We start from the raw sequence: 27382 nt of genomic DNA on the forward strand, positions 1-27382 counted from the left end.
GCCAACGTGCCGGGTCGGAGACCACAGCAGAACCAAAGAACCGGGCGAAAAGTGTACGTCGCGGTGTCGTTGATCATACCGACGGCGTTGGTTCTCTTGGGAGGTCAGAAGGCGAGTACGAGCGGCTTCGCGTGCATGAGCGGCCCGGCTGATAGCGTCCAGGGCGTATTCAGTGGTCGGAGCTGCTGGCAACGGAATGACTGTATCAAGGGGCAATGTGGGTTCGCGGCCGAACAGCAGGAAAAATGGGGAGTAACCAGCCGTGTCATGGCGCGAGGAATTGTAGGCAAATGTCACGTACGGTAGAGCAAGGTCCCAGTCGGAGTGGTCTGAGGAAACATACTTTGAAAGCATGTCGGTTAGGGTTCGGTTCAGACGCTCCGTGAGGCCATTCGTTTGCGGATGGTACGACGTAGTGAGCTTATGCCGCGTTTCACATGAACGCAGGATGTCCGCTATGACTCTCGATAGAAATGTGCGGCCACGGTCCGTGAGCAGCTGGCGTGGAGCACCGTGTTGCAAGATCACGTCGCGCAGAAGAAAATCGGCGACATCTGTGGCGCAGCTTGTTGGAAGAGCTCGTGTGATGGCGTAGCGTGTGGCGTAGTCTGTGGCCACAGCTATCCACCTGTTGCCAGCAGAAGACAGGGGAAAAGGGCCGAGTAGGTCCAAGCCGACGCGAAAGAAGGGTTCGGACGAAATGTCGAGGGGTTGAAGGCACCCAGCCGGAAGCGTCGATGGTGTTTTGCGGCGTTGACATTTCTCACACGCCGCGACGTATCGTCTGACGGAGCGTGCGAGACCTGGCCAATAGAAGCGACGGCGGATTCTGTCGTATGTGCGGGACACACCAAGGTGACCGGCAGTTGGAACGTCGTGAAGTTCGTGGAGTACAGCAGAGCGGAGGTGTTTGGGTACAACAAGCAGCAGGGATGGTCCGTCTGGATGAAAGTTGTGGCGGTATAGCGTACCATTCTGGAGTACGAACGAGCGATGAGATCGGTCCGAAGGTGAGGCTTCGAGGCACTCGATGATAGCCCGTAAGGATGCATCACGGCGTTGCTCGTCGGCTATGTGGGTCAGTTGGGAAACGGTGCACACGCAAGCGTCGGTGTCAGGGACGGTGTGCGACTCGCCAACCGGATAGCGAGATAGGCAGTCGGCGTCCTGATGCAGGCGTCCAGACTTGTACGTCACTGCAAAAGTGTACTCTTGCAGTCGCAGAGCCCAGCGACCAAGTCGACCTGTGGGATCCCTTAATGATGAAAGCCAGCAGAGCGCGTGGTGGTCGGTGACTACGGAGAAGTGAGTGCCATATAAATATGGACGGAACTTGGAGACCGCCCAGACAAGAGCAAGGCATTCTCTTTCGGTGATCGAATAGTTGCGCTCCGCAGGTGTAAGGAGGCGACTAGCGTAGGCGATAACGCGGTCGTGTCCCTGCTGACGTTGGGCGAGGACGGCTCCGATCCCGTGACCACTGGCATCAGTTCGGACCTCAGTCGGGGCGGATGGGTCAAAGTGGGCCAATATAGGTGGCGTCGTCAAAATTGTGATGAGGTGAGAGAAGGCGGCAGCTTGAGTGGACCCCCACGAAAATGGGACGTCTTTCTTTAGAAGATCAGTAAGTGGTCGAGCGATTGCTGCAAAGTCCTTCACGAACCGCCGGAAATAGGAACAGAGTCCCACAAAACTCCGAACATCTTTGGCGGATTTGGGTACTGGGAAACTGGTGACGGCACGAATTTTCTCAGGGTCCGGCCGCACACCAGAAGCATCAACGAGGTGGCCCAACACTGTAATCTGTTGGCGGCCGAAGTGACACTTCGACGAGTTCAACTGGAGGCCAGCATTGCGGAAGACGTCGAGAATAGCCGACAGACGCTCAAGGTGGGTCTCAAATGTAGGTGAAAATACGAGGACGTCGTCTAGGTAACAGAGGCATGTTGACCATTTGAACCCTTGTAGCAGAGAGTCCATCATGCGCTCGAACGTGGCTGGGGCGTTGCATAGACCGAAGGGCATAACCTTGAATTGGTACAGGCCATCGGGAGTGACGAAGGCGGTCTTTTCTTGGTCTTTCTCGTCCACGGCAATCTGCCAATAACCGGAGCGAAGGTCTATGGATGAAAAGTAGCGTGCGCCATGGAGACAATCGAGAGCGTCATCAATGCGGGGCAAAGGATACACGTCCTTTTTCGTAATTCGATTTAGGTGCCGGTAATCGATGCAGAAACGCCACGTGTTGTCTTTCTTTTTAACCAGGACGACGGGTGACGCCCAAGGGCTCGATGAGGGCTCAATAATGCCTTTAGCTAACATCTTGTTTACTTCTTCTTGAATAATCTGGCGCTCCGATACGGACACCCGATACGGTCGACGGTGAATGGGAACAGCATCACCTGTGTTGATACGGTGCTGCACAAGAGAAGTTTGGCCGAGTGGTCGATTGTCAAGGTCAAAGATCTCGCGGTAAGAAGCCAAAAGGCGGATGAGGGCGGCTGATTGCGCTGGGGGGAGGTCTGGGGCAATCATGGGGCGTAATGCCATGTCGAGGCTTGTGGTATCGGGTGGGCGACAAGGAATATTGGAGCATACGTCTGCTGCAAAAGAGGTGACGTGGTCATCGGCTAAGGACCGCAACGTGGCGATTAAGATGCCTTGAGGGAGGACTTGCTTCGTGAAGCCGAAATTTATGACGGGGAGATGTACCCGGTTAGCGGCTATAGTTATGACGCAGTGAGGCACAGTGATGTCACGTGCCAGAAGTACATCAGTAATCGGCGTGACGACGTAGTGCCCATCCAACACGGATGAAGTCGTTGTGAATTCGGCGAATGTTAGGGCTTTAGGCGGTAGGCGGATGAAATCCGAGGTGCAGAGGCTGTGTGGGAGGTCGGGGTGAATATCTGGCTGAAGAGGAAGGTCCAAGCAAAGAGTACCAGCGGAACAGTCTATCAGGGCAGAATGGGTCGACAGGAAGTCCATCCCTAGGATGAGGTCATGAGGACAATTATGGAGCACCGTGAAGAGGACAGGAACGTAACGGTCGGCTATGCTTATGCGAGCTGTACACATTCCAGTGACAGGAACAGTTCCGCCATCGGCGACGCGTACAGCTTTTGTAGTAGCAGGTGTGAGGACTTTTTTCAGTCGGCGACAAAGACGAGCACTGATTATGGACACGTGAGCTCCAGTATCGACTAGAGCCGTCAAAGAAATACCGTCCACATGCACATCGATGAGGTTCTTGTTCGTAGGAAGCGTCAACGGAGGATTTGGTTCAGAAGGAGATGATGCAGCACTACCTCCAGGAGCTGCACGATCTAGTTTTCCGTCGGGTACGATGCAAAGTTGGGCGGCGAGGGGTGGCGGCGGGGTTGGGGCGACGGGGAACGACGGCGTTGAGGGGACGGTGAACGAGCAGGAGGGCGGCTGTTAGGTGTGTCACCAGTAGGGTCTGTACGGCTGGGCGAATACCGGCGAAGATCTTCATATGGGCGGGAAGGCGAGAAAAATTGGGTCCTATATGGCGGCGTCCAAGTGGCGCGGCAGTAGCGGGATACATGACCAACGCGGTGGCACCGGAAGCAGATGGGTCTGTCGTCGGGAGTACGCCATTCCGCTGGGTTGCGAGATCGTGGAGGAACGTATGGGTCACTTCGAGGTGCATTCATGGGCATTGGTCGGGACGAGGGGCGAGAGACGGGGCAGGCGACAGGGAACCCGAGGTTGGCGAATTCTTGTCGTACGACCGCCTGAATAACGGAGACCGCGGGGGTTGGTTGTATAGTGGCATGGTCGAATGAAGAGGGCTGGAACGGCGCCGGACTTGCCGCTTCAAGTTCCCGTCGAACGATACGCGTTACACTCTGCTCAAAGGGCGGTGTAGCGGCGGAATCGGAGCAGGTGGACGTGGCAGCCGTGTTTGGCAACCGAGAAAATTGAGGGTGCACACGACGGCTTTTGGCCGTTTCGAAACGGCGGCATTCTTGAATGATGCGGTCGATAGTCGAGACGTTGGTGTAGACCAGCAAATGGAAAGCGTCGTCCGCGATGCCTTTCAAAACGTGACCCACTTTGTCAGCTTCGGGCATTGCCTCGTCCACTTTCCGGCAAAGAGCAAGCACTTCTTGTATGTATGAGACATACGACTCAGTAGGTGACTGGACACGGGTAGCGAGCTCTTGTCGTGCAGCTGCGTGGCGACCGGTCGGGTTCCCAAAGATGTCACGTAGCTTCTCCTTGAACGTGTCCCAGCTGGTGAGCTCGGTCTCATGTGTTTCGTACCAGATGCGCGGGGTTCCGTCCAAGTAGAAGAGAACATTAGCGAGCATCATGGTAGGGTCCCACCGGTGAGTTTGACTGACCCGTTCATACAGGCGAAGCCAGTAGTCGACGTCGAGGCCAGGTTGCGCAGAGAATGTCCCAGGATCGCGGGGGGTGGGGACCGCAACAAAGGTTGTCGTAGGAGCCGCAGATGGAGATGGGGACGGGTTGTCATTGGAAGCCATGGCGAGAGGCTGGATGACGCGGCCACTGCGGAGCTGCGTGATGAGGACGGGGAACGTTCCACCTCCACCAAATATGTTACGTGAGTGACAGTCGCTTTTACAAGTCGCTATTCACAAGATATATTTTCAAGAACGGCTGCAGCGCTGAGCAATCCGGCTCCGAGCTCGAGCAGCTAACGACCTTCGTCCTCTTCGTCGGGCGCACACGCGCGTCGACAATATGGATTCCGGCAGCCTACATGTAGCAATATCATCTGTTTTTCTTTTGTTTTTTCACGTTGTGCGCTGCAGTATGTTCCGGCTCTTCGTATTAATGTCTAAGACTAATATATTCCGCTTTTTGGGGGGCTCTGAAGAAAACCGAAGATATCGACTTGTGTAGGTGTTTTTGCAGAGTTTTATTTTCAGGCTACGGGAACATCCAAACACGGCCGAGAGTCTTATGTTTCAAGGGCGAATTGAATTCTCGTTCAATGAAATTTATATGAGAGAGAAAAATTATGACGTAGGATCTCTTGACGATCGAAAAACAGTCGTTTACACGTATCTGAGAAATATTTTTGGTTGCGGCTGGAGTGAAATGAGAGCTCGTCCCTCGATGTGTTCCATTTTTATATTTGCCGTGGCATATGCTCTATTGTAGTAATCAAAGGGGCAAGAAAATAAATAAGGGGCCAGACTGACAACCCGTGAAAGCATATTTTTTCTTGGAATGCTGCGCCCCGCTACGGTGGTCTAGTGATAAGTTATGGCGCTCTACTGCTGACCCGAAGGTCGCGGGATCGAATCCCGGCCGCGGCAGCTGCATTTTCGATGGAGGCGAAAATATTGTTACGAATATATTTAACTTATTTACAATGTGGAATAGTCCAGCAGTCAAGATGGCGGTTGTGTATTCTCAGAACACCGACACGTCGTCTGCCTCTTCTTCGCACACCTCCCCACAGTCATAGCTGCAACCCCGCTACATCGATCTCCGGCGGCGAAAGCGCCGACTCGGCGCTTGTTAGCAGGTGGTGGGCGAAAGGTACGGCTTCAGGCGAGCGACGTGGACGACGTTGGAAGACGTAGAGGGCGCCGTGTGGTCCAGAGGGGCGATGTCATAGGTGACCTCAGTCACCTGGCGTAGCACACGGTAAGGGCCGGAGTACTTGGGCAGAAGTTTTTCGGCCAGGCCAACATGCCGAGACGGAGACCACAGGAGAACGAGGTCACCCGGATTGAAGCGAACGTTCCGGTGGCAGCTGTCGTATGTATGTTTCTGGCGGAGTTGCGATTCCGAAAGGCGTCGATGGGCGATCTGACGGGCCTTTTCGGCTGTGCTAATAGCGTGGCGAGCATATTCGGTGGACAGGTGGGCAGGGGTGGGTACGAGCGTGTCGAACGGCAAGGTCGGTTCTCGTCCATACAAAAAGTAAAAGGGAGAATATCCAGCAGTGTCGTGGCGCGAGCTGTTGTAAGCAAAAGTGACAAAGGGTAGCGCAATGTCCCAGTCGCGATGATCGGTCGAGACATACATGGCGAGCATGTCAGTGAGCGTGCGATTCAAACGTTCTGTGAGTCCGTTCGTTTGGGGATGATAGGCCGTCGTAAGCTTGTGCTTGGTTGCACAAGACCGAAGTAGGTCCTCGATTACCTTGGATAAAAAGTAACGACCTCGGTCCGTGATGAGTTGACGAGGAGCGCCGTGATGTAAGATGACGTCTTGGATCAAAAACTCGGCGACGTCTGTAGCGCAGCTGCTCGGGAGAGGTCTCGTAATGGCAAAACGGGTCGAATAATCCGTAGCGACGGCGACCCATCTGTTACCGTTGTTAGAAAGTGGGAAAGGTCCCAAAAGGTCGAGGCCGACACGAAAAAAAGGCTCAGCAGGTACGTCGATAGGTTGAAGGAGCCCGGCAGGGTGCACAGCTGGCTTTTTCCGGCGTTGGCACGACTCGCAAGTAGCGACATAACGATGTACGGAACGGTAGAGGCCGGGCCAGAAAAAGCGTCGGCGGACACGGTCGTACGTTCTGGCAACACCAAGATGGCCGGCCGTTGGTACATCAAGTAGTTGCTGAAGTACGGTCGAGCGGAGATGAGTGGGTACTACAACTAGTAGTTCTTGTCCCACTGGGCGCATGTTCCGGCGGTATAAAATGCCGTCGATGATGACGAACATGCGAAGCGAACTGTCCGTCGAGTCAGTATTCAGGCGGGTGATTAGATCTCGTAGGGACGCGTCACGCTGTTGCTCGTCACCGATGTTGCCGAAAGCGGAGAGCAGATGGACGTGTCATCCGTTACGAGGTCTGGATCGTCGACGGTAACCGAGAAAGGCAGTCGGCGTCTTGGTGTAGACGGCCGGACTTGTAGACCACTGTGTACGTGAATTCCTGGAGGCGCAGAGCCCAACGAGCTAGGCGCCCTGTTGGATCTTTGAGTGCTGAAAGCCAGCATAGAGCGTGGTGGTCTGTGGTAACGGTGAAAGAGCGACCATATAAATAGGGGCGGAATTTACCAACTGCCCATACAAGCGCCAGGCACTCGCGCTCAGTAATAGAGTAATTGCGTTCGGCAGGAGAAAGGAGCCGGCTGGCATACGCAAGAACTCTATCATGACCGGATTGACGCTGGGCTAACACAGCGCCAATGCCATAGCCACTAGCGTCGGTGCGGACCTCGGTTGGAGCGGACGCGTCGAAGTGGGCGAGGATCGGCGGTGTGGTGAGCAGCGTAATGAGGCGGGAAAAAGCACTGGCTTGGTCAGGACCCCACCAAAATGGCACATCCTTCTTGAGAAGGTCAGTGAGGGGGCGCGCAATATCTGCGAAGTTTCTGACGAATCGTCGGAAATATGAGCATAGGCCCACAAAACTTCGAACGTCTTTGGCACAAGTTGGTACGGGAAAATCGAGGACAGCGCGAACTTTGTCGGGATCGGGTCGGATGCCAGATGAGTCGACGAGATGCCCTAGAATAGCAACTTGGCGATGGCCAAAGTGGCACTTCGATGAATTAAGTTGTAGCCCAGCCGCACGAAACACGGAAAGAATAGACGAAAGTCGGTAGAGGTGAGACTCAAAGGTGGGAGCAAATACAATGACGTCGTCCAGGTAACAAAGGCAGATAGACCATTTAAAGCTGCGCAAAAGCGTGTCCATCATCCGCTCGAACGTGGCCGGCGCATTGCACAAACCGAACGGCATGACTCTGAATTGGTAGAGACCGTCAGGCGTTACAAAGGCGGTCTTCTCACGGTCGAGGTCGTCTACGGCGATTTGCCAGTAACCAGAGCGTAGGTCTATCGAAGAAAAATAGGTAGCACCATGAAGGCAGTCCAAGGCGTCATCGATACGAGGAAGCGGGTAGACATCCTTTTTGGTGATCTTGTTTAAATGCCGATAATCCACGCAGAAACGCCAGGTGTTGTCTTTCTTTTTAACTAAGACTACAGGGGAAGCCCATGGACTCGAAGAAGGCCCAATAATGCCTTTTGTGAGCATCTTGTCGACCTCCTGTTGAATAACTTGGCGCTCTGATGGTGAAACTCGGTACGGACGCCTGTGAATTGGAGCTGCATCACCGGTATCTATGCGGCGCTTGACTTGCGAGGTTTGCCCTAAGGGCCTACCGTCAAAGTCAAATATGTCAGAGTAGGTCATAAGGAGATCACTGAGGTCTTTAACTTGAGAGGGCAAAAGGTCTAAGGCAATCATCTTGGTTATGTTCTTGTGCAGTGTAGAAGAGGTGACTGCGTAGACTCTATGCGGGTTTGGAGAGACGGCAGCGGGCAGTTCGGGTGACACCGATGAGATCTGGCACTCGTACGACGGTGACAGAGTAGCGAGAGCAATGCCTTGTGGTAGGACTTGAGGGCTCAATCCGAAGTTCAGAAGAGGAAGGCACGTCTTGTTCGCTGTAATAGTTACAACTGTGTACGGAGAGGAGACGTTGCGGGCCAGTAGAACACTGGGAGAGGGAGAGACCACGTAATCCCCATCCGGTACACTGGGATATGGTTCAACAGCGACGCAAGTTAGGGCTTGTGGTGGCAGACGAACAGCCTCAGCACACGAAAGTTTCGTCTGAACCACCTCCGACACGTCGGCGGACGCAGGCAAGTCAAGTTGTACAACACCGGCCGAGCAGTCAATGACAGCAGAGTGGTCAGACAAGAAATCGAGTCCGAGGATGACATCATGAGGACAATGAGCGAGAACATGAAACAGAACGGACGTCTGGCGGTCGGAGAACCTCACACGTGCCGTGCACATTCCGAGTACAGCCGGAGTTCCCCACTAGCGACACGTACAAATAGGGACTCGGGCGGCGTAAGGACCTTATTTAATCGTGCACGGAGATCAGAGCTCATAATAGAAATATGTGCGCCGGTATCAATGAGGGCAGTAACAGGCAGGCCATCCACTTCCACAGCAAGTAGATTCTGGTCCGTAGTGAGGGTCAGCAGAGGGTTTTCAGGTCGGGGGTCGAATGCAGCATCACCTCCGGGAGCTGCATTGCTCAGTTTTCCGAGTATGGACGTCCAGTAGGGCGAGGCGACGAATGGCGACGGGGCTGAGGTGACCGGAGCGACGATCGTGTGGGGACGGCGAACGGCTGGAGCGTCGGACCGATGTCGTAGGAGCCTCATCGTATGGTCCACCGTCACGAGCGGGAAACTGCAGGGGCCGGTGGTTGTTGTCGTCACGTCGATAGCCAGCAAACGAGCGAGATGGAAAGGTGCGAGAACGACAGTAGCGGGAAATATGTCCTACACCGTGGCAACGAAAGCAGATCGGCTTGTCGTCCTGCGTTCTCCACTGGGCAGGGTCACGATAGCGGCGCAACATTTCCGGTGCACGAGGAGGCGTTATAGAACTGACACGAGGTTCCGTCAACGAACATACCGGCTGCAGTCCGACATTTGCAAGCTCCTCCCTCACAACCTGCTGGATCAACGAGATCGTTGGTCGAGGATCATCAGATGGCCGCGTCAGGAAACATGGTGGCGACGCCGCCTCGATTTCTCGGCGCACGATGCGAACTACGCTCTCGTTGGTAGGCGGTTGACCGCATAGCGGCTGAAGGTCCTCGCAGGATGATGTAGCGGCCGTGTTCGGAAGTCGCATGAAATGCTGGGCAATGCGGCGACTCTTCAGCTCTTCGAACCGGCGGCACTCGTTGATGATGTCGTCCACGGTTGAGCAGTCTTTAGACACAAGTAAATTAAAAGCGTCATCCGCAATTCCCTTGAGCAAATGGCTTACTTTGTCACTCTCTGACATGTTGGTGTCGACACGACGGCAAAGGGCCAGGACGTCAAGGATGTAGGAGACGTATGATTCGGTGGAAGTTTGTGCCCGACAGGAGAGTTCTTTAGAAGCGGCCCGCTGGCGTCCGACGGCTCTACCAAATAGGTCGCGAAGCTTCTGTTTACAGGCATCCCAACTTGTTAAGTCAGCTTCATGAGCTTGAAACCACGCGCCTGCTGTTCCGCAGAGATAGAGGTCAACATTGGCGAGCATCATTGTAGGGTCCCACCTGTAGACCGCTGCAAACCGCTCGTACTTCGCAATCCAGTCATCGACGTCAACGTGGTCGGTGCCGCAGAAGTTACCGGGATCGCGCGGTTGAGTCAATACAACCGGCTGTACCGGCTGTACCGGTTGTACCGGAGTCGCGGTCGAAGCGGCAGCAGCAGAGTTGCTTTCTGTTGACATATTGAGGCTGTCGAGGACACGTCCGCTGCGGAGTTCCGTCTTGCTTAGTACCCAGCACCTCCACCAAAATGTTACGAATATATTTAACTTATTTACAATGTGGAATAGTCCAGCAGTCAAGATGGCGGTTGTGTATTCTCAGAACACCGACACGTCGTCTGCCTCTTCTTCGCACACCTCCCCACAGTCATAGCTGCAACCCCGCTACAATATGATTGAGGCCCGTGTATTTAGATTTAGGTGCACGTTAAAGAACCCCAGGGGTTCAAAATTTCAGGAGCCCTTCACTACGGCGTCCCTCATAATGATATCGTGGTTTTGGGACGTTAAACCCCAGATATTATTAATGGAAAGCTGCTTCCCTGGAAATTTAGGAACGCAGAGCCATAGAGCACGCCATAGAGCACTCCTCAATTTAGGAGTAGATGAGTGAATACAACACATTTCAAGAGCCAGTCAGGAAAAGTAGACCTCAGGACACCTCTGGATATGAACCTTGGACTACCGGTGAGAAGGACAGCGGGGCAGTTACGGGGAGGGGAGGGGGTTGGTCGGCCTCAGGGGGGGGGGGGGTTGGTCGGCCTCAGGGGGGGGGGTTACAACCCCCGAAACCCCTCCCGTCGGTGCGCCACTGCTTCACCTACAACCGTAACTGGACTTTCACAATGCGAGAAGACAGCGAGTAATCATTACTGTAGTCGCTGCGTGCATGCGCCGCGTTACTTATCGATTCAGGCAGTCGAAACGAACGAAAGCGATGAACTCAGACAGCCAAAATAGAAGGCGAGACAGCGGTGTCAGCTATCCACGCTTGCCGCCTTTATTTCTCGTGCGACACGCCCGGGAACCGATACAGTTTTCACACGTGAATCGCGTGCCTTGGTGTTGTCTGCACTGTTGTGGCAGGCCTCTAAACCGCAATACTTGGGACCTCGCTCGCTTCCGCGGGGTCGCTTCTGCCATCGCGGAAATGCGCAGCTTCGCACAGCAAGCCTCTCGGTTCAACGTGCCGAGCTGACGGCCCCCCAGTTACCCGCACCGACAGAAGAACGCGTGCGCACGTGCGCTAGCGCTACCGTGAAACGGGCTGATTCGGCCGCGCATGCACTACAGAGCTTTCCGACAGAGCCGCAGCGCGGCCAGCGCGGCGCTGTCGTCGCGCCGCAAATTGAGCTTGGGTTCCCTATTGGCAAAGTTGGGCAACGTTATGCGAAGCTGCCAAGTGTGCAGTACTAGTACAGAACTCGATCTATGCATTGCTTGTACTTCCAGTGCCGGCGAAACTTTCGGAATGTGCATTATTTTCAGCTGTCTACGTAGCAGCAATGCAATGTAATAAATAAATAAAATAGAAGACAGAGAGAGACGGCCGTTGAACGAAGAAGGCATTCTGTGCGAAATCTCCACCGTAGCATCAAGAAGGTTGGTCCTGACAAGGACCGTTTTTTTTTTCTGGCCAGCACTTAGCGCCAGCATATGGTATGACCATCGCGAAAACTCACGCACAGCCCCCCCCCCTTTTTTTTTCAAGTTTAGCCAACAGACATTTTTGAGAAGCGACAGGATCCCCAGACCACGCAACTTAGCACATGGAGCAAAAGGGAGAGGGGCTAGTTGGTCTGCGTTCATATTGAAACAGCGCAAAAGACGTGGGACACAGAAAGACTTGACAGCACGAGCGCTGTTGTCACGCTCGTGTTATCAAGTTTTTCTGTGTCCCACGTCTTTTGCGCTGTTTCAGTATAGCAGACGGGTTTTAAAAAGGCGGCCCGCGGCTTCGCATGGAGTAAATTTTTGTTACTTTGCTAAATAGTACTCGCAAGCTACAGAGACGAGACTGGTCTCAAGCATTCTTTTTTTCTTAGGGCACCCCATGTGGTCAATATGAGTTCAAACTTCATCGTGGAACGAAAATTCTATATTTCAGAATCAATGTCCAGATTTTAGTCATTGTGAAAATCAGCATCGATGTGTTTTTCGAAACCTGACGTCAAATCCGAAAAGCGACCAGGACGCGACAAACAGCGCAGACTGCCATGGACAGGAGCGAGTTACTGCGCACTCAGAGCTCGTCTGGGCGACGCTGATCTGGGGCACTTTGTTTATGCCGCCTACAGTATTTCACAACTTGATTGCAGTCTTCATCGAGCGTGTTGAATGTACCAAGACGGCCACACCAAGAAAGGTTAAACTCCTTTCCTTCATCGCTTCTCACATAAACGTGTATGATAACAAATTATCTTAGTCGGATGCTTGATAATATACGCCCAAACAACCATCTTGTAAAGTCAAACGCCGAGCAAATACTGCCAATAACAATGCATTGCATAAAAGCATGACACGATTTATTTTTCTGCCACGACCCATCTCGTACAGCAGCGTAAGCATGAGCATGAATTCGGGTAAACACGCGACATAAACACATATACACAGGCAAATAACGTACTGAACAGAGAATATTGCTTACCTGCAGATCACATCTACCACTGTCTTCGGCCAACGTAACAACGGATGCAACACGCTCGACAATTGCCAGTCTCAGGCAAGCGAAGAATCAGCAGTGCAGCTCGTTGCAACGGCCACGCAGCGCACTGAACGTCCCTGTTGCAATGCCTCGTGGCTGATTTGAGGCGGATCGCGCACATTTACGAGTGTCCTTGCTTACTGTATCACCAGTAGCACGCTACTCACGTACAAAACACCATTATACCACCACCACGCACGTCATGAAAGCGCGGAGCGTAAAACCTCGTTGAATCGATGAAACAAAGGGCAGCACAAAGGCGACTTCAACAACCGCACCAACCGCCTCGCACTCGAATTGCTCGAATGCTCTTCCCGGCATACACCACAAGCTGTGCAACGCCTAGGATAGATGATGCCGTCCCTGGTTCGATGACGTTGAAGCGGCGCCTGGAGGACGCCACATTTGTGACTCACTGCGAGCTCACACATCTCTCCATGCGCCATCACTGGAGCGGCTGTCGCATGCTGTTTTGTGAACATAGCGGCCTCTTTTTTTCTTGTGTTGGCAAACTGATAAGGGCTAACCATGTTCGGTGCTATGTTGTGACCTGAAGTTTGCTGTATTTTACGGCCGCATAATTTTAACGCTGAAAATAAACTAGACAAGACGACAACGAAATGCGGATTAATTGTACCGCGACTCCCGGAAAATTTTATTCTCGCGCCACGGAATGGTTCTTCGATCGCATCGTTAGTTTAATTTTGTCGGTTGTCGCGTGCTCACAGTACTTTATCGTGCTGCCATTTACCATCTCATGTATCCTCTTCTCCGCTATTAGCGAAGCTTCACAGGGGCAAAACAATTTTAAAAGCAATATAGATGTAAGAACAACTTAAGAAGTTATTTAGCACATACATGTAACCAACATAAGAAAGTACTTCGTTCTTGTACTCCTGCCCATGTCTGTGCGGATTTTTCCCCCTTTTTAAATTACGCGTTTTAGGAGCGGGCTCACTTTATTGAACTCCAGTTTTAACTCATACCCCACCATCGCTTGCCACAGTATCCCGTAATCTAAAATCGCTGCTTCTATGACTTGCTTTTCTGCTGTCAAGACCCGTTCTGTGTATACATTATCCGCTGTTCACTTGCTAAAACCAGCCTTGAACAAGACAGACCGCGATGTGACACAATGGTCAATAAACTTGCACTCCATAGTTATGTCCCCTGACGGATGAATCCCTGCGCTTTTTATAAGTTACAATCTAAAGGTTACAATGCATATCGCGGTGCTTCGGCGTTTAAAATGGCATGCTGCTGTCAATGTAACCTATATGTGAGAGGGAAATGAAGAAAACACAATGATAAAATCGTTGTAACAGCCATGTTACAGCTTACAAGTTAACAGCTTACAAGTTACTTGCCGTTTTATGTTGTCGTAAACGTTACCGTGATTGGAGTGTAGGACAAGCGACGCGCTAGGCTGCCGATAAAAAGTATACTTTCTATCGTATGCCAAGAAAAAAAGTCTACTCGCGTATAGACGCACGTCGTACTCCATGCTCTTTATTTGTGCGACGCATTTTCCGAATATTTCCGACGGACCAACGACACTGTGCACGCAGTAAACCTGATTAGCGGCATGCAAGTCTCCACGTCAAAGCGAACTACTTCGTTTGCAGTATTCCTGCACGTTTTCTGTTCGTCCGCAGCCGCAAAAAAGCAAGCGGGGCTCGTTTTGCGTTGCCATCTTCACGCATCGACGTTCATCGCACACAGCTTCGAGCTACGCGCCGGGAAGGGAAAAGGGACAAAATGCGCTAAGTGGCCGCACTGTGCACTCAGAGAGTGGTGGCGCCATCAACTGAGCGGATGAGGCCTATTGGTGTTTGACAGCTATATCACCGTTTAGCGTGATACACCCACTTTGACGCTTGGTGGCACATCTTCATCCCGGTGAATAACGTCCATGACCTTAGTGGTAGCTGTAGTAGTTAACGGTGGGAGCGTAATCACACAAAGCGGTGTGACAGCGAGAGAATAAAACGTTTATTTGACGTTCTTGAGAAGATCCGTGAGTGGGATCCTTAGTCCGGGATCCGATTGGTGCGGGCCGCTGTCCTCGCACGTTTTACGAGGGCCTCATGGGTTTTCGGATCCGAGCTGGACAGAGCTGCCTCCCACTCTTTTACGTTTAGTTGTGTCCTGGGTTGCATGGGTGGATTACGTGGACATACCCACACCATGTGGTACAGGGTGGCTGTTTTATTGTCGCAAAATCTGCACTGTGGTGCGTGTGTGTCGGGATCTATCTTGATAGTACGTATGGGTTAGGGTAGGACAGTGTCTGCAGGTGACGCCACGCTACCTGCGATTCCTTACTGAGGTTTGGCCCCGGGGACGGAAGTTTCCGTCTTTCGAGCCTTTGGTGTTGTAGAATTTCTGTATATGTGAGAAGCGGGTCCATACGCATAGCCGAGGGTAGGTGCGATATGCCGGGGTCGGAGGTCCGGAAGACTTAGCAAGACTTGTGTTTGGGCAAGTTGGTTCATACTTGATGCGCAACAAACGAGCGCTATGGAACGGGGACATAGACAAGAAGCACACAGGACAGGGGCTCATGAGCGCCTGTCCTGTGTGCCTCTTGTCTAAGTCCCCGTTCCATAGCGCTCGTTTGTTCCGGTCCAGAACAGTAATTCTCGGGCCGAGGCGTAGGCGAGCTCATTGTCTCTAACTCCGCAGTGGCCGGGTATTCATATCAGCTGTTTCCATTCTCCCTCTGAGCGTGGGGAAGATAGCTGTGTGAGGATTCGGTGCGCAATGGGGCCAATGTGGCCTTTGCCGAAATTTCGGTAGGCTGCTTGTGAGTCTGTCAGAACGAAGGTGGATGCGGGGTTTCGTAGGGCGAGGGCGATTCCTGCTTCTTCCATGCTAGTTGCGTCTGTGTCCTGGGCTGATATACAATCAATCTATATTTCTTGATGAGTGGCGCTTGCCGTGTATTTGCCGTTCACTGGTCCAGCTGCATTGACAAAGAAGGCGTCCTGAGTGTCAATATTTGTCGTGAGCCTTGGCCCGTGCCCGACGTCGATGTTCGTGGAACTGTGGATGCATGTTCCGTGGTAGTGGTTTGATGATGATGTCCTGCCTCCATTCATGTGGGACACGTTGTTTCCCCCTCCTGTGTAGGGCTTCGATGCCAAGTTCTGATAGCGTTTCCCATCCCGTTTTAGTTATGGCCAGGCGCATGACTTGATTCGTGTCGTGTGCTTGGAATAGTTCGGATGCGATATTGTGAAGCACCATTTGAAGCAGACGGTCCGTGAGTGTCCACGGGGGAAGGTTCAGAGCCTTCTTGAGAGTAACACGTATGACTCTGTCTATTTTGTGCTCGTCTGCTTTCAAAATTCTCAGGTAAGGGAAGCTATAGGTGATGCGACTGATGACAAATGCCTGAATGAGTCGCATTATGTCATGTTCTTTCATCCCTCGTCGTCGGTTGGCCACCCGACTAATCATGCAAGAAATTTGAAGACAGGACGTTTTTAGTTTCTGTATGGCAAATGAGTTGTTACCCCGATTATTGAAGTGGGCCCCGAGAATTCGAATGGTTTCAACCTCTTGAATTGGGGTTCCATTGAGTTGTACATTAAGGGGTGTATTGTCGGATGCCTTATTTCTATATACGAGGATTTCGGATTTGGTGGGGGAGCACTCCAGACTTGCGCCCTATCTGTTCTACGACAGAGGCGGCCTGTTGGAAGGCTTCTTCTATCTGGCCCAGGTTGCCAGAGCGGCTTCAAATTGTGACGTCATCAGCATAAATGGCGTGGCATACTTCCGAAATTCGATTTAGGGCCTCCGGAAGCCGCATGAGGGCAATATTGAAGAGGAGCGGGGAAAGGACAGCTCCTTGGGGCGTACCGAAATCACCCATGGTGATGGGTTGCGATTTACGGTCCCCTATGCGGATAGTGACCCGTCTGTCTGTAAGAAAGTCCCGCACATAAGCATATAATTCTGGACTGCACTTGAGTTCACGTAAGTTTTCCAAAATGGTGAAGTGCCGAACGTTGTCAAAGGCACGCTTGAAATCAATTGCAAGAATAGCCCTTTCCGCTTGAGTGGTTCTGCTAGGTAGGCTGACAACCTCATGTTTTAGTTGTAGGAGGATGTCCTGCGCTGACAGATAGGGACGAAAGCCGTACATGGTGTCAGGCAGGAGGTTTTGTTCTTCTGGACATTCGGTTAGCCTGATTTGCATTGCCTTCTCCATCACCTTACCAGCGCATGATGTGAGGGATATGGGACGGAGGTTATCAATATTGAACGCTTTGCCGGCTTTCGGGAGAAAAGTGGGCTCGGCCGATTTCTACTCTATGGGAAGCGTTCCGGCGTCCCAGAGCTGGTTCATTTTATCTACTAGCAATTGTATCATGTCATCGCTTAGGCTAGAGAGGAGCCCTATCGATACCTGATCGGGTCCCGGGGCGGTGCCTTTCCTCATGCTTTGTATGGCCGCTTTATCTTCGACGACCGTAAACGCTTTTGAAAGTTCCGGATTATCAGGGCCGTCACAGGGGCATTGGCGTGTGATCCCACGCGGTGTTGACGTACTTCGACTGTAGGGCATGGAGTAAGTTCGCGTTGTCGCCAGGGAAGCCGTGTATAACCCAGTGAAGGCGTCTTCTGGTCGCGCCTCTGGTAGAATCTGGGTCAATGAGGTGGCGCAGGAGATATGCCAGGCAGATTTGGTATGAAGAAATTCCGTAAGGGAGTCGTATTTCGAGAACCAATTTTCTTTCGCGAATGCGATTGCGTATTGCTCTGCCTTAGCGGTGAGGGCGGCAATACGCGTCTTGAGTTGGCGATTGAGTCTTTGACGTTTTCAGCGTCTTGTCAGTTGGCGCCTGCCATCCCATAAATGCAAGAGATGGGTATCGATTGCTGGTGCTTCGGGTGTAGTTGCGATTATTTTGCTAACCTCGTTCTTGAGTTCCAGTAAGGTGCCGGCCCATTCAGAATATGATGTGGGAGTTTGATGAAAGGGAAAGTTTTCTGCCTTGCGGAAAGCAGCCCAATCTATTAGCTTGACTGTCTTTTGATGTTTCTTGTGTCTGCCATACGATAAGGACGTGTGAATGATGAAATGGTCGCTCCCGAGGTTCTCCTGCGCGTTCCACCAGCGTGGCTGAGGAAGGTTGATACCCATCGTTAGGTCGGGGCACGTGTCCCTCGAAACACTGTTACCTGTGCGAGTGGGGTAGACAGGCTCGGTGAGGAGAGTGATACCCTCAAGAGCCATGACATCATACAGTTTTCGCCCTTTGATGTTTTCCTGCGGATAACCCTAGGAGGGGTGTCGGGTGTTAAAAGTCCCCTACTATAAGCAGGGGAGCATTTATAGCTTGTTTCCTGGCTTTGCGGAAGATTTCGATGAAGGTTTGCTTATGCGCCTTGGGTCGACTGTATATGTTAAGCACGCATACTGGCGGCTGGGAGCGCTTGATAGGCAGAAGTGGTATGAAGACGTACTCAAGCTTTTAACACGAGGGTCAAGATCTACCGTGACCGCAGTGCAGCTGTTGGGTGCTAAAGTGCAGACCGATGTGTTGTGTTTGTTGGCATGAGTTGTATACGACGAAAATCTCATATAGGCGACTATGGTATCCTGCAGAGCTATGATGTCGGGTTTGTAATCGAGCGTACCTTTGTATTGTTGCAGCGATGCCGCCTTACGGCGAAAGCTTCTGCAGTTCCACTGTATTACGTTTAGGCTTTGAGGGAGTTGCGCCATCATGGGTCCGAAGAGGATGTCTCTTCCGAGTCCCCGGTTTTATACGCTGTCGCGGAGATATCGCGGCGCCCCGTGAGTAACTTAACGGGTGTTATTCCGCGCCCCTGTTCCAGCTGTGAAGGCTCTGATATACTCCAGCGTAACGTCGACGAGCGCGCGCGCGCGTCACGGCGACGTTACGTCAGCAGAAAACAGCCCTCTATAGTCCGGCGTCGGCTGACCGCCGACGCGGCTGACGGCTGCTGGCGCGCTCGGGCGTCGCTCGGCTCCGAATAGATCCTGCTGCATTTCGCGCCGGCCGCGCCGGACTCGCATGTAGAGGAACCTGCATCGCGGGCTGTTTCGTCGGTTCCCGACAGGTGGCGCGGGCGTTCTTCGCTTTAATGCGCATGCGCTCCTCTAGATGCGATCGCTCCGGCGCGTTGGAGCCGGCTCGACTGTAGCGGAGACCGATTTTCGCCTGGCGTAGCGTCGCCGGCTCGGCGTGACGAAACGCAACGTCCTCGTGGGCGCTCGCGTCGGACGTCGGAGTATAACAGAGCCTTGAGGCACTGCGTTTGTATTTGCAGGTGAGGGCGTCTAGTTCGAGCAGCTTGGGTTGCACAGCTTCCTTGACTGAGGCCAAGCTTTGTTCCTGGATTTGTTGTATTGAGGACGAACGTTGGTCCCGTGTTTGTTGTAGCTCCTTGCTGATCTGTTGTTTTATGAGTGGTGTGAGCATCTTGACAACTGTATTAAAGGGACCGAAAACTGCCAAGAACATGAAATGAGATGACTCCACTGATGGAAAGATTGTCCGTCGCATTGACTCAAACCAACCCTGTTTTTTTTCGTGAGAAATGGATATATATTTTTATTTCTTAATTGAAAGTCGAGCAAAATGACCTGTGGCGCCTCTGGCGGCAAAAGCATGAGCGATCCGATGAAACCGGCCACGTGACCATTGATTGCTGTACGCAGTCGGCGATTTTTTTTGTTAGTATTGAAATATTGTATCGTTTCTTTATATTAAAAGGTATTACTCCATAAAAATGTACATATAGGCCTGCGTTAGTAGTATGCATTAAAGTGGCGCTGCCTTCGCGTGACGTAATGTTCCCATGCTCGTCCGCGCGTCTTGAGCAACTTTTCAGCGTGCTCATGCAACCGTGCACGCAGTTTCCAGGCCGCTAAGATTTTGGAGCGACATACCTACACTTCGTCTCAGAAATGACGCACGCTGCTACTCGGCATGGCTGTCCATACGCGTAGTGACGTTTTCGATGACTTGGCTTGGCTCGTGCATCGAGAGAGTAACGACGCCAGGACAAGCCACCCATGACACAGGCGCAGGCAACCTTGGACGCATGCGCACACAACGCGGTACAAATACAGGGAAGGTGTATAACGCCACATCATCTCATTGTAACAGCATGTTATTTTCAAGAATTGTTGAAAAGCTCTAAATAAGGCTGGTTAAGCACAGTTACAGGAACTCCTGCAAAAGCAGAACTACGATAGCTTTCACAAATCGCGAGAAGGGCTGGCGGCATCGCTATCAATTCTCAGCGTTGCTGGAGGAAAGGTTCGTCCGTGTTTAGAGCCTTTCAGATCGAAAAATACTCCTTGTAAAATAACTACGTGCTTTTGGGATTAACTACTACAGCTGCAAACACTGCGAAGGGTGAGTTTTCTGTCGCGCCGTAAAAAAATGGGCCGAGAAAAATCAGGTGTCGGTCTCTTTAACGATTTGTTCAATCAGGTCTTGGTGAGGTTTTCCGCCTGGGTCAAGCGAGGGAGCCTGAGTGTCCGTTTCCATGGTTCCCGTTGTGGGTTGAAGCTGGGTTGTGCTAGGTGGCGGTTGACTTGTTTTCCGTGACTTCATACTTGTTCTAACTGCTCTATATTCTGTTGTTGTTTCATGAGTACCTGTTGTTGCGTGGCTATCATCTTTTGGAGTTGTGTGATTGTTTGTGCGTCGTCATCGTTTCTAGCTTGAGTGGGAGCAATAATCTCTGCCCAGCTTACCGGTGGTAACGATGTCTTGTTCGTCTAAGGTGGGCGCCGACGGCAGCTCCGAGATGCCTTGGTTGTTTTTTGTTGTAGGTCCTGTCTGGGTCTCGAACTGGATCGAGATCTGGATCAGGATGGACCACGAGGAGCCTCTTGAGCTGGGCGGCCTCGGGAGATGCTGCGTTGGCGAGAGCGGGAGCGGGCCCCGTTGTTACTCGTGGATGTTCGCCCGCATGAAGCCCTGCGTGTCGATGATGCTGTTCCAGTGTGTCGGGATGGCATGCCCACCGGGCGTCGGTAGCGCTTTGGACATTCCCTTGCTCCGTTGATGTGAGGGCCGTTGCAGAGGAGACAGCAGGCTAGGCACTCATGGTTGGCAAGGTCGACATCTGCCTTTCCGCATGTAGAGCACCGGCTGGATGGCGTTGTCGGATGGGGCCAGACATCGGTACGGTGACCGAGACCTTGCCACAGTTGGAGCAGGTCAGGATGGTCTTGTGGTAGCGTTGTACAGAGTTGTCTTCTCCAAAAACGAGCACATTTTTTGGAATGCCTGCGTGTTCGAACGTGAGCACGAGTATACGTTGGTGGTTCCAAGACGCCGGGCCCCTATCACTTTGTTACCCGGCGAGACTGTGTGTTGGACTATGTAGTCTGTGGAATTGTGGTTGGCGAGTCGAATGAAGCCTCGGCCCATTTTGTCTGTTGGCTTGATGCAGCTCTGTACTGGCACATTTCTGTCTGGGAACTGCAGTGTGACAGAGAGAGAGAATAAAACGTTTATTTCATGTACTTGAGAAGATCGGTGAGTGGGATCCTTAGTCCGGGATCCCATTGGCGCGGGCCGCTGTCCTCGCACGTTTCACGAGGGCCTCTTGGGACTTCGGATCCGAGCTGGACAGAGCTGCCTCCCACCCTTTTATGTTTAGTTGTGTCCTGGGTTGCATGGGTGGATTGTGCGGACATTCCCATACCATGTGGTACAGGGTGGCTGTTTTGTTGTCGCAGAACCTGCACTGTGGTTTGTGTGCGTCGGGATCTATCTTAGATAGTACGTATGGATTTGCGTACGACGGTGTCTGCAGGCGACGCCACGCTACCTGCGATTCCTTACTGAGGTTCGGCCCCGGAGGCGGAAGTTTCCGTCTTTCGAGTCTTTGGTGTTGTAGAATTTCTTTATAGGTGAGAAGCGGGTCCATACGCATAGCCGAGGGTGGGTGCGATATGCCGGGGTCGGAGGTCCGGAAGAGTAATTCTCGGGCCGAGGCGTGGGCGAGCTCATTGCCTCTTACTCCGCAGTGGCCGGGTACCCATATCAGCTGTTTCCATTCTCCCTCTGAGCGTGGGGACGATAGCTTTGTGGGGATTCGGTGTGCAATGGGGCCAATGTGGCGTTTGCAGAAATTTCGGTAGGCTGCTTGTGAGTCTGTCAGAACGAAGGTGGATCCGGGGTTTCGTAGGGTGAGGGCGATTCCTGCTTCTTCCATGCTAGTTGCGTCTGTGTCCTGGGCTGATATACAATCTATCTGTTTTCCTTGATGAACGACGCTTGCCGTGTACTTGCCGTTCACTGGTCCAGCTGCATCGACAAAGAAGGCGCCCTCAGTGTCTGAGTATTTGTCGTGAGCCTTGGCCCGTGCCCGACGTCGATGTTCGTGGAACTGTGGATGCATGTTGCGTGGTAGTGGTTTGATGATGAAGTCCTGCCTCCATTCATGCGGGATACGTTGTTTCCCCCACCTCTGAATGGGGTCTTCGATGCCAAGTTCTGATAGCGTTTTCCGCCCCGTTCTAGTTATGGCCAGGCGCATGACTTTATTCGTGTGGTGTGCTTGGAATAGTTCGGATGCGGTATTGTGAAGCCCCATTTGAAGCAGACGGTCCGTGAGTGTCCACGGGGGAAGGTTCAGAGCCTTCTTGAGAGTAACACGTATGACTCTGTCTATTTTATGCTCGTCTGCTTTCAAAATTCTCAGGTAAGGGAAGCTATAGGTGATGCGACTGATGACAAATGCCTGAATGAGTCGCATTATGTCATGTTCTTTCATCCCTCGTCGTCGGTTGGCCACCCGACTAATCATGCAAGAAATTTGAAGACAGGACGTTTTTAGTTTCTGTATGGCAAATGAGTTGTTACCCCGATTATTGAAGTGGGCCCCGAGAATTCGAATGGTTTCAACCTCTTGAATTGGGGTTCCATTGAGTTGTACATTAAGGGGTGTATTGTCGGATGCCTTATTTCTATATACGAGGATTTCAGATTTGGTGGGGGAGCACTCCAGACTTGCGCCCTATCTGTTCTACGACAGAGGCGGCCTGTTGGAAGGCTTCTTCTATCTGGCCCAGGTTGCCACAGCGGCTTCAAATTGTGACGTCATCAGCATAAATGGCGTGGCATACTTCCGAAATTCGATTTAGGGCCTCCAGAAGCCGCATGAGGGCAATATTGAAGAGGAGCGGGGAAAGGACAGCTCCTTGGGGCGTACCGAAATCACCCATGGTGATGGGTTGCGATTTACGGTCCCCTATGCGGATAGTGACCCGTCTGTCTGTAAGAAAGTCCCGCACATATGCATATAATTTTGGACCACACTTCAGTTCACGTAAGTTTTCCAAAATGGTGAAGTGCCGAACGTTGTCAAAGGCACCCTTGAAATCAATTGCAAGAATAGCCCTTTCCGCTTGAGTGGTTCCGCTGGGTCGGTTAACGATTTCATGTTTTAGTTGTAGGAGGATGTCCTGCGCTGACAGACATGGACGAAAGCCGTACATGGTGTCAGGCAGGAGATTCTTTTCTTCTAGATATTCGGTTAGCCTGATTTGTATTGCCTTCTCCATCACCTTACCAGCGCATGATGTGAGACATATGGGACGGAGGTTATCAATATTGAGCGCTTTGCCGGCTTTCGGGAGAAAAGTGGGCTCGGCCGATTTCTACTCTATGGGAAGCGTTCCGGCGTCCCAGAGCTGGTTCATTTTATCTACTAGCAATTGTGTCATGTCATCGCTTAGGTTAGGGAGGAGCCCTATCGATACCTCATCGGGTCCCGGGGCGGTGCCTTTCCTCATGCTTTGTATCGCCGCTTTAACTTCAACGACCGTAAACGCTTTTGAAAGTTCCGGATTATCAGGGCCGTCATACAGGAGTATAGGTGTGTGATCCCGCGTGGTGTTGACGTACTTCGACTGTAGGGCACGGAGTAAGTTCGCGTTGTCGCCAGGGAAGCCGTGTATAACCCTCTGAATGCTTCTTCTGGTCGCGCCTCTGGTAGAATCTGGGTCAATGAGGTGGCGCAGGAGATGCCAGGCAGATTTGGTATGAAGAGATCCCGTAAGGGAGTCGCATTTCGAGAACCAGTTTTCTTTAGCTAGTGCGACTGCGTATTGCTCTGCCTTAGTACTGAGGGCAGCAATACGCGTCTTGAGTTTGCGATTGAGTCTTTGACGTTTCCAGCGTCTTGTGAGTTGGCGCCTGGCATCCCATAAATGCAAGTGATGGGTATCGATTGCTGGTGCTTCGGGTGTAGTTGCGATTATTTTGGTAACCTCGTTCTTGAGTTTCAGTAAGGTGTCGGCCCATTCAGAATATGATGTGGGAGTTTGATGAAAGGGAAAGTGTTCTGTCTTGCGGAAAGCAGCCCAATCTATTAGCTTGACTGTCTTTTGATGTTTCTTGTGTCTATCATACGATAGGACGTGTGAATGATGAAATGGTCGCTCCCGAGGTTCTCCTGCGACTTCCACCAGGGTGGCTGAGGAAGGTTGATACCCATCGTTAGGTCGGGGCACGTGTCCCTCGAAACACTGTTACCCGTGCGAGTGGGGTAGGCTGGCTCGGTGAGGAGGGTGATACCCTCAAGAGTCATGAGATCATACAGCTTTCGCCCTTTGATGTCCTCCTGCGGATAACCCCAGCCAGAAGAGTAGTGTCGTGCGACCCCTGGTGGCACGCGAAAACACCAGTGCGGTAAAGGTGTACATGCCACTGGGTGGAGTTGGGCTTCACCCACGCCCGTTTGCCGCCACCAACCCGGCGTGGCCATGCCGGTCATGTGACCCGTGTCTCACTGACCAATCGCCATTCTTCTCCCTCCATAAAACCGCCTGCAATAAACGCGGGGGAGCACTCTCCCAGGGAGATTTTACTCCGTATACCTCCCATAGGACGGCTTAATTCATGACTTCACCGCTGGCAGTGCCAAACCTCCCTTCAATTACTACCCTGGCGGCTGGGATTGGGAAACTCAAACTGTAGAAATGGCGGCGCACACGGTATGCGTCGTCATGGCAACACTAACACCAGCCGCGCCTCGCACCTCCACTCCTAGCTCTCCCGCGCACGCCGTTCTTTTTATTCTTTTTGTTTTATTTGTGTGTGAGAGCTGCGCGGCCCCCTTTTGCTTCCCCTCCCCCCCCCCCTTTTATTGCATCCGCTTGCACGTGCTGCGCCGCTCGTTCGTTGCCCGTTTGAATGTACGCAATTTTCAATCGTGCATACTGCAAACGCTGCAGTCGTGCAGCATGTGCCAGAAAGCTAAATAATGAATTGCACTCACAACACAAGATATCTTTGGTCTCGTTTTATTGTCCTCGTTTCCGAAAATCAACACTTTCATCAAATGTGGTGTGATACAGGCTCAGGAGATTAACAGAAGTGGTTAACAGATTAACAGGAGATTAACATACACGTGTTAGTGATCACTAAACACGAAATCTCCCGGCAATGTTAAGAACTTAAAGAACAGTGGAATGAAAAACAGAACATAACACTAGGGCACATGCACATATTAAAAACAATTTTTATACTGACAAAATTGCAGACAGATATATGCGCACGATATTGCACAAAGTTATCATATTAACAAACTAAAAAACATTCACTGCAATGCAAAAACAATGAAAGCAATTGAAATACCTAATAATAGAATAATAATTTAAAGATCAGTTTAAAGATGTCAAAATGAACTCCACATATAACACAACTAATATTGGCCGCACTTTACTGACCACATTTCCAAAAACGCACATTTACGTACAACCACTGATGACAAGCACGAAGAAAATGAACAGGTGATACAGGAGGAATCATGCCATCTCTTCTTGAAATGCGCCGATTCTGCAATTCTTCAGCTTTTCTCTGGGCACACCGATCAGCTGTGTGGCCTTTCGGAATACTTTAAAAACGCTTCGATCCTGAAGAAAAGTGGCAAGTTCCAATCAGATAATAGCGTCATCGACTCTTGCAAAAGTGAACTCGTTTGTTCGTCTCAGAGCAGTACAAGTTTTCATACATCTACCTTGTGGAGATAGGTTTAGCCCGAAGCTTACCCTACAAGGCGACCGTGAAGGGACGCGACGTTCTCCACTGCCGCAGCGAACAAAGACGCTACGGCCGGGTTCGTCGACTCCGGCACGGCGCAGAAAAGGCACTCGAAGCAGGATGTCAACAAACAACACGGGTTTATTAACCCAAGATGCAGCACGACAGTCACGGGCTTGCAGGCCGTAAAGGGAACTCCGCAAGACCGATCGAGTACGCTTGCCAGCGGCGCTACGACTCTCACACAAAGGGCAGCAGTCGAGCACACGAACGAGAAGCCGCCTGCTGGAGCAGCGCGTCAACCTCTCGTGCTAGCCTGGGAGCATCTCACACGGGCAAGCCCGCGCCAGACAGAAGCGAGCTCAAGGGGGAAGGGGGTTGTCACTGGCGGCCAATGAAGACAGGCGTTGCGCAGTGACGTAAGCTAGCTTGGTGGCGTGAGCATGTTAGCATGTCGAGGCATGCCCGGACGCGTGCCCGCACGCCGGGAAGCTGACGCATGGCTCGCACCAGACAAAGAGGCCTGGCGCTGCCGCCGTGGCCGCCATACTGCCGATTAACGGCGGTCTCCGGCGCTCGAGCCGCGCGGGGCCCACACACACGCTAGCTGGGGAACGAGGCGCCAAAGGGGAGGGCGCGCTCGATTCCCACATTCCCCCCTCCTAAAGACCGAGGCCAGCCTGTGAAAGAGGCTGTCCGAGGCCAAGTGGCAAGGTCAGCTCAGCCGCAAGGGGGCTGGCCAACGGGGCAAAGTCCAACGGGGGGGTGTCGTCTTCCCGAAGGTACAAGTCCATAGGTCGGCCATGGCCACACAAAAGTTTCACCGAAAGTTCCACCACAAGGTCCACCACCAGGGAGAGCCCACCGCCGGGAAGAAGGTCCACAGCCCAGGAGGAACGGGGGCAAGACTGCACATGGGCGGGCAGCCAGCCCGCTTGAAGTTCACCGGGCTGGAGAGGTTGGCAGCCGGGAACGTACGAGGCGTGGCTGCCAGTTGCGTGCGGCAGCCAACCGCCGAAAGTCGCTGGGACGGGGCCCACACAGGAACGGCAGGCCGGAACAGCAGGCAGCCGGGAACGGAGGCCGGAGCGACCCCGCTTGGACCTGGGCCACAGCTTGAGTGGGCGGACCAGCCGCCGAGGGCGGCTTCCGAAGCCGCCATATGGGAAAGGCAGGGTGGAGGTGGCTGAAGGGCAGAAGGCAGGAACCAGGCCCCCGCAGGTACGGCCAGAGAACAGCAGGCTATCAGGTCTGGAACAGGCTGGTGGCACGGTATACGCGCAGGGAGACGACGGGGCGACGCAGGAGTGGACAGAAATGCCCCCGGCATAGCCGGTTTGCCAAAAAAAGGTGCCTGCCTGACAGTGCTGCCCAACGAAAGGGGGCGCTTGCCAGGTTATGGCTTGGACAACACGTCAGAGGGTATTTTCGGCCAACAGGGCCTTCTACCACTTCCAGACGTGTGCCGCCGCAACTTAGCGGTTATTCTCCATTCACTGTCAATGTATGGAATAAAGTCCAGCTACCTGTCAGTGGGAGAAATGTTGCTTAGGCGCTTTTCCGCAGGTTGTACCGGTGGCGTGACTT

The sequence above is a fragment of the Rhipicephalus sanguineus genome, chromosome 1, assembly GCF_013339695.2.
Source record: "Rhipicephalus sanguineus isolate Rsan-2018 chromosome 1, BIME_Rsan_1.4, whole genome shotgun sequence".
NCBI lineage: Eukaryota > Metazoa > Arthropoda > Arachnida > Ixodida > Ixodidae > Rhipicephalus > Rhipicephalus sanguineus.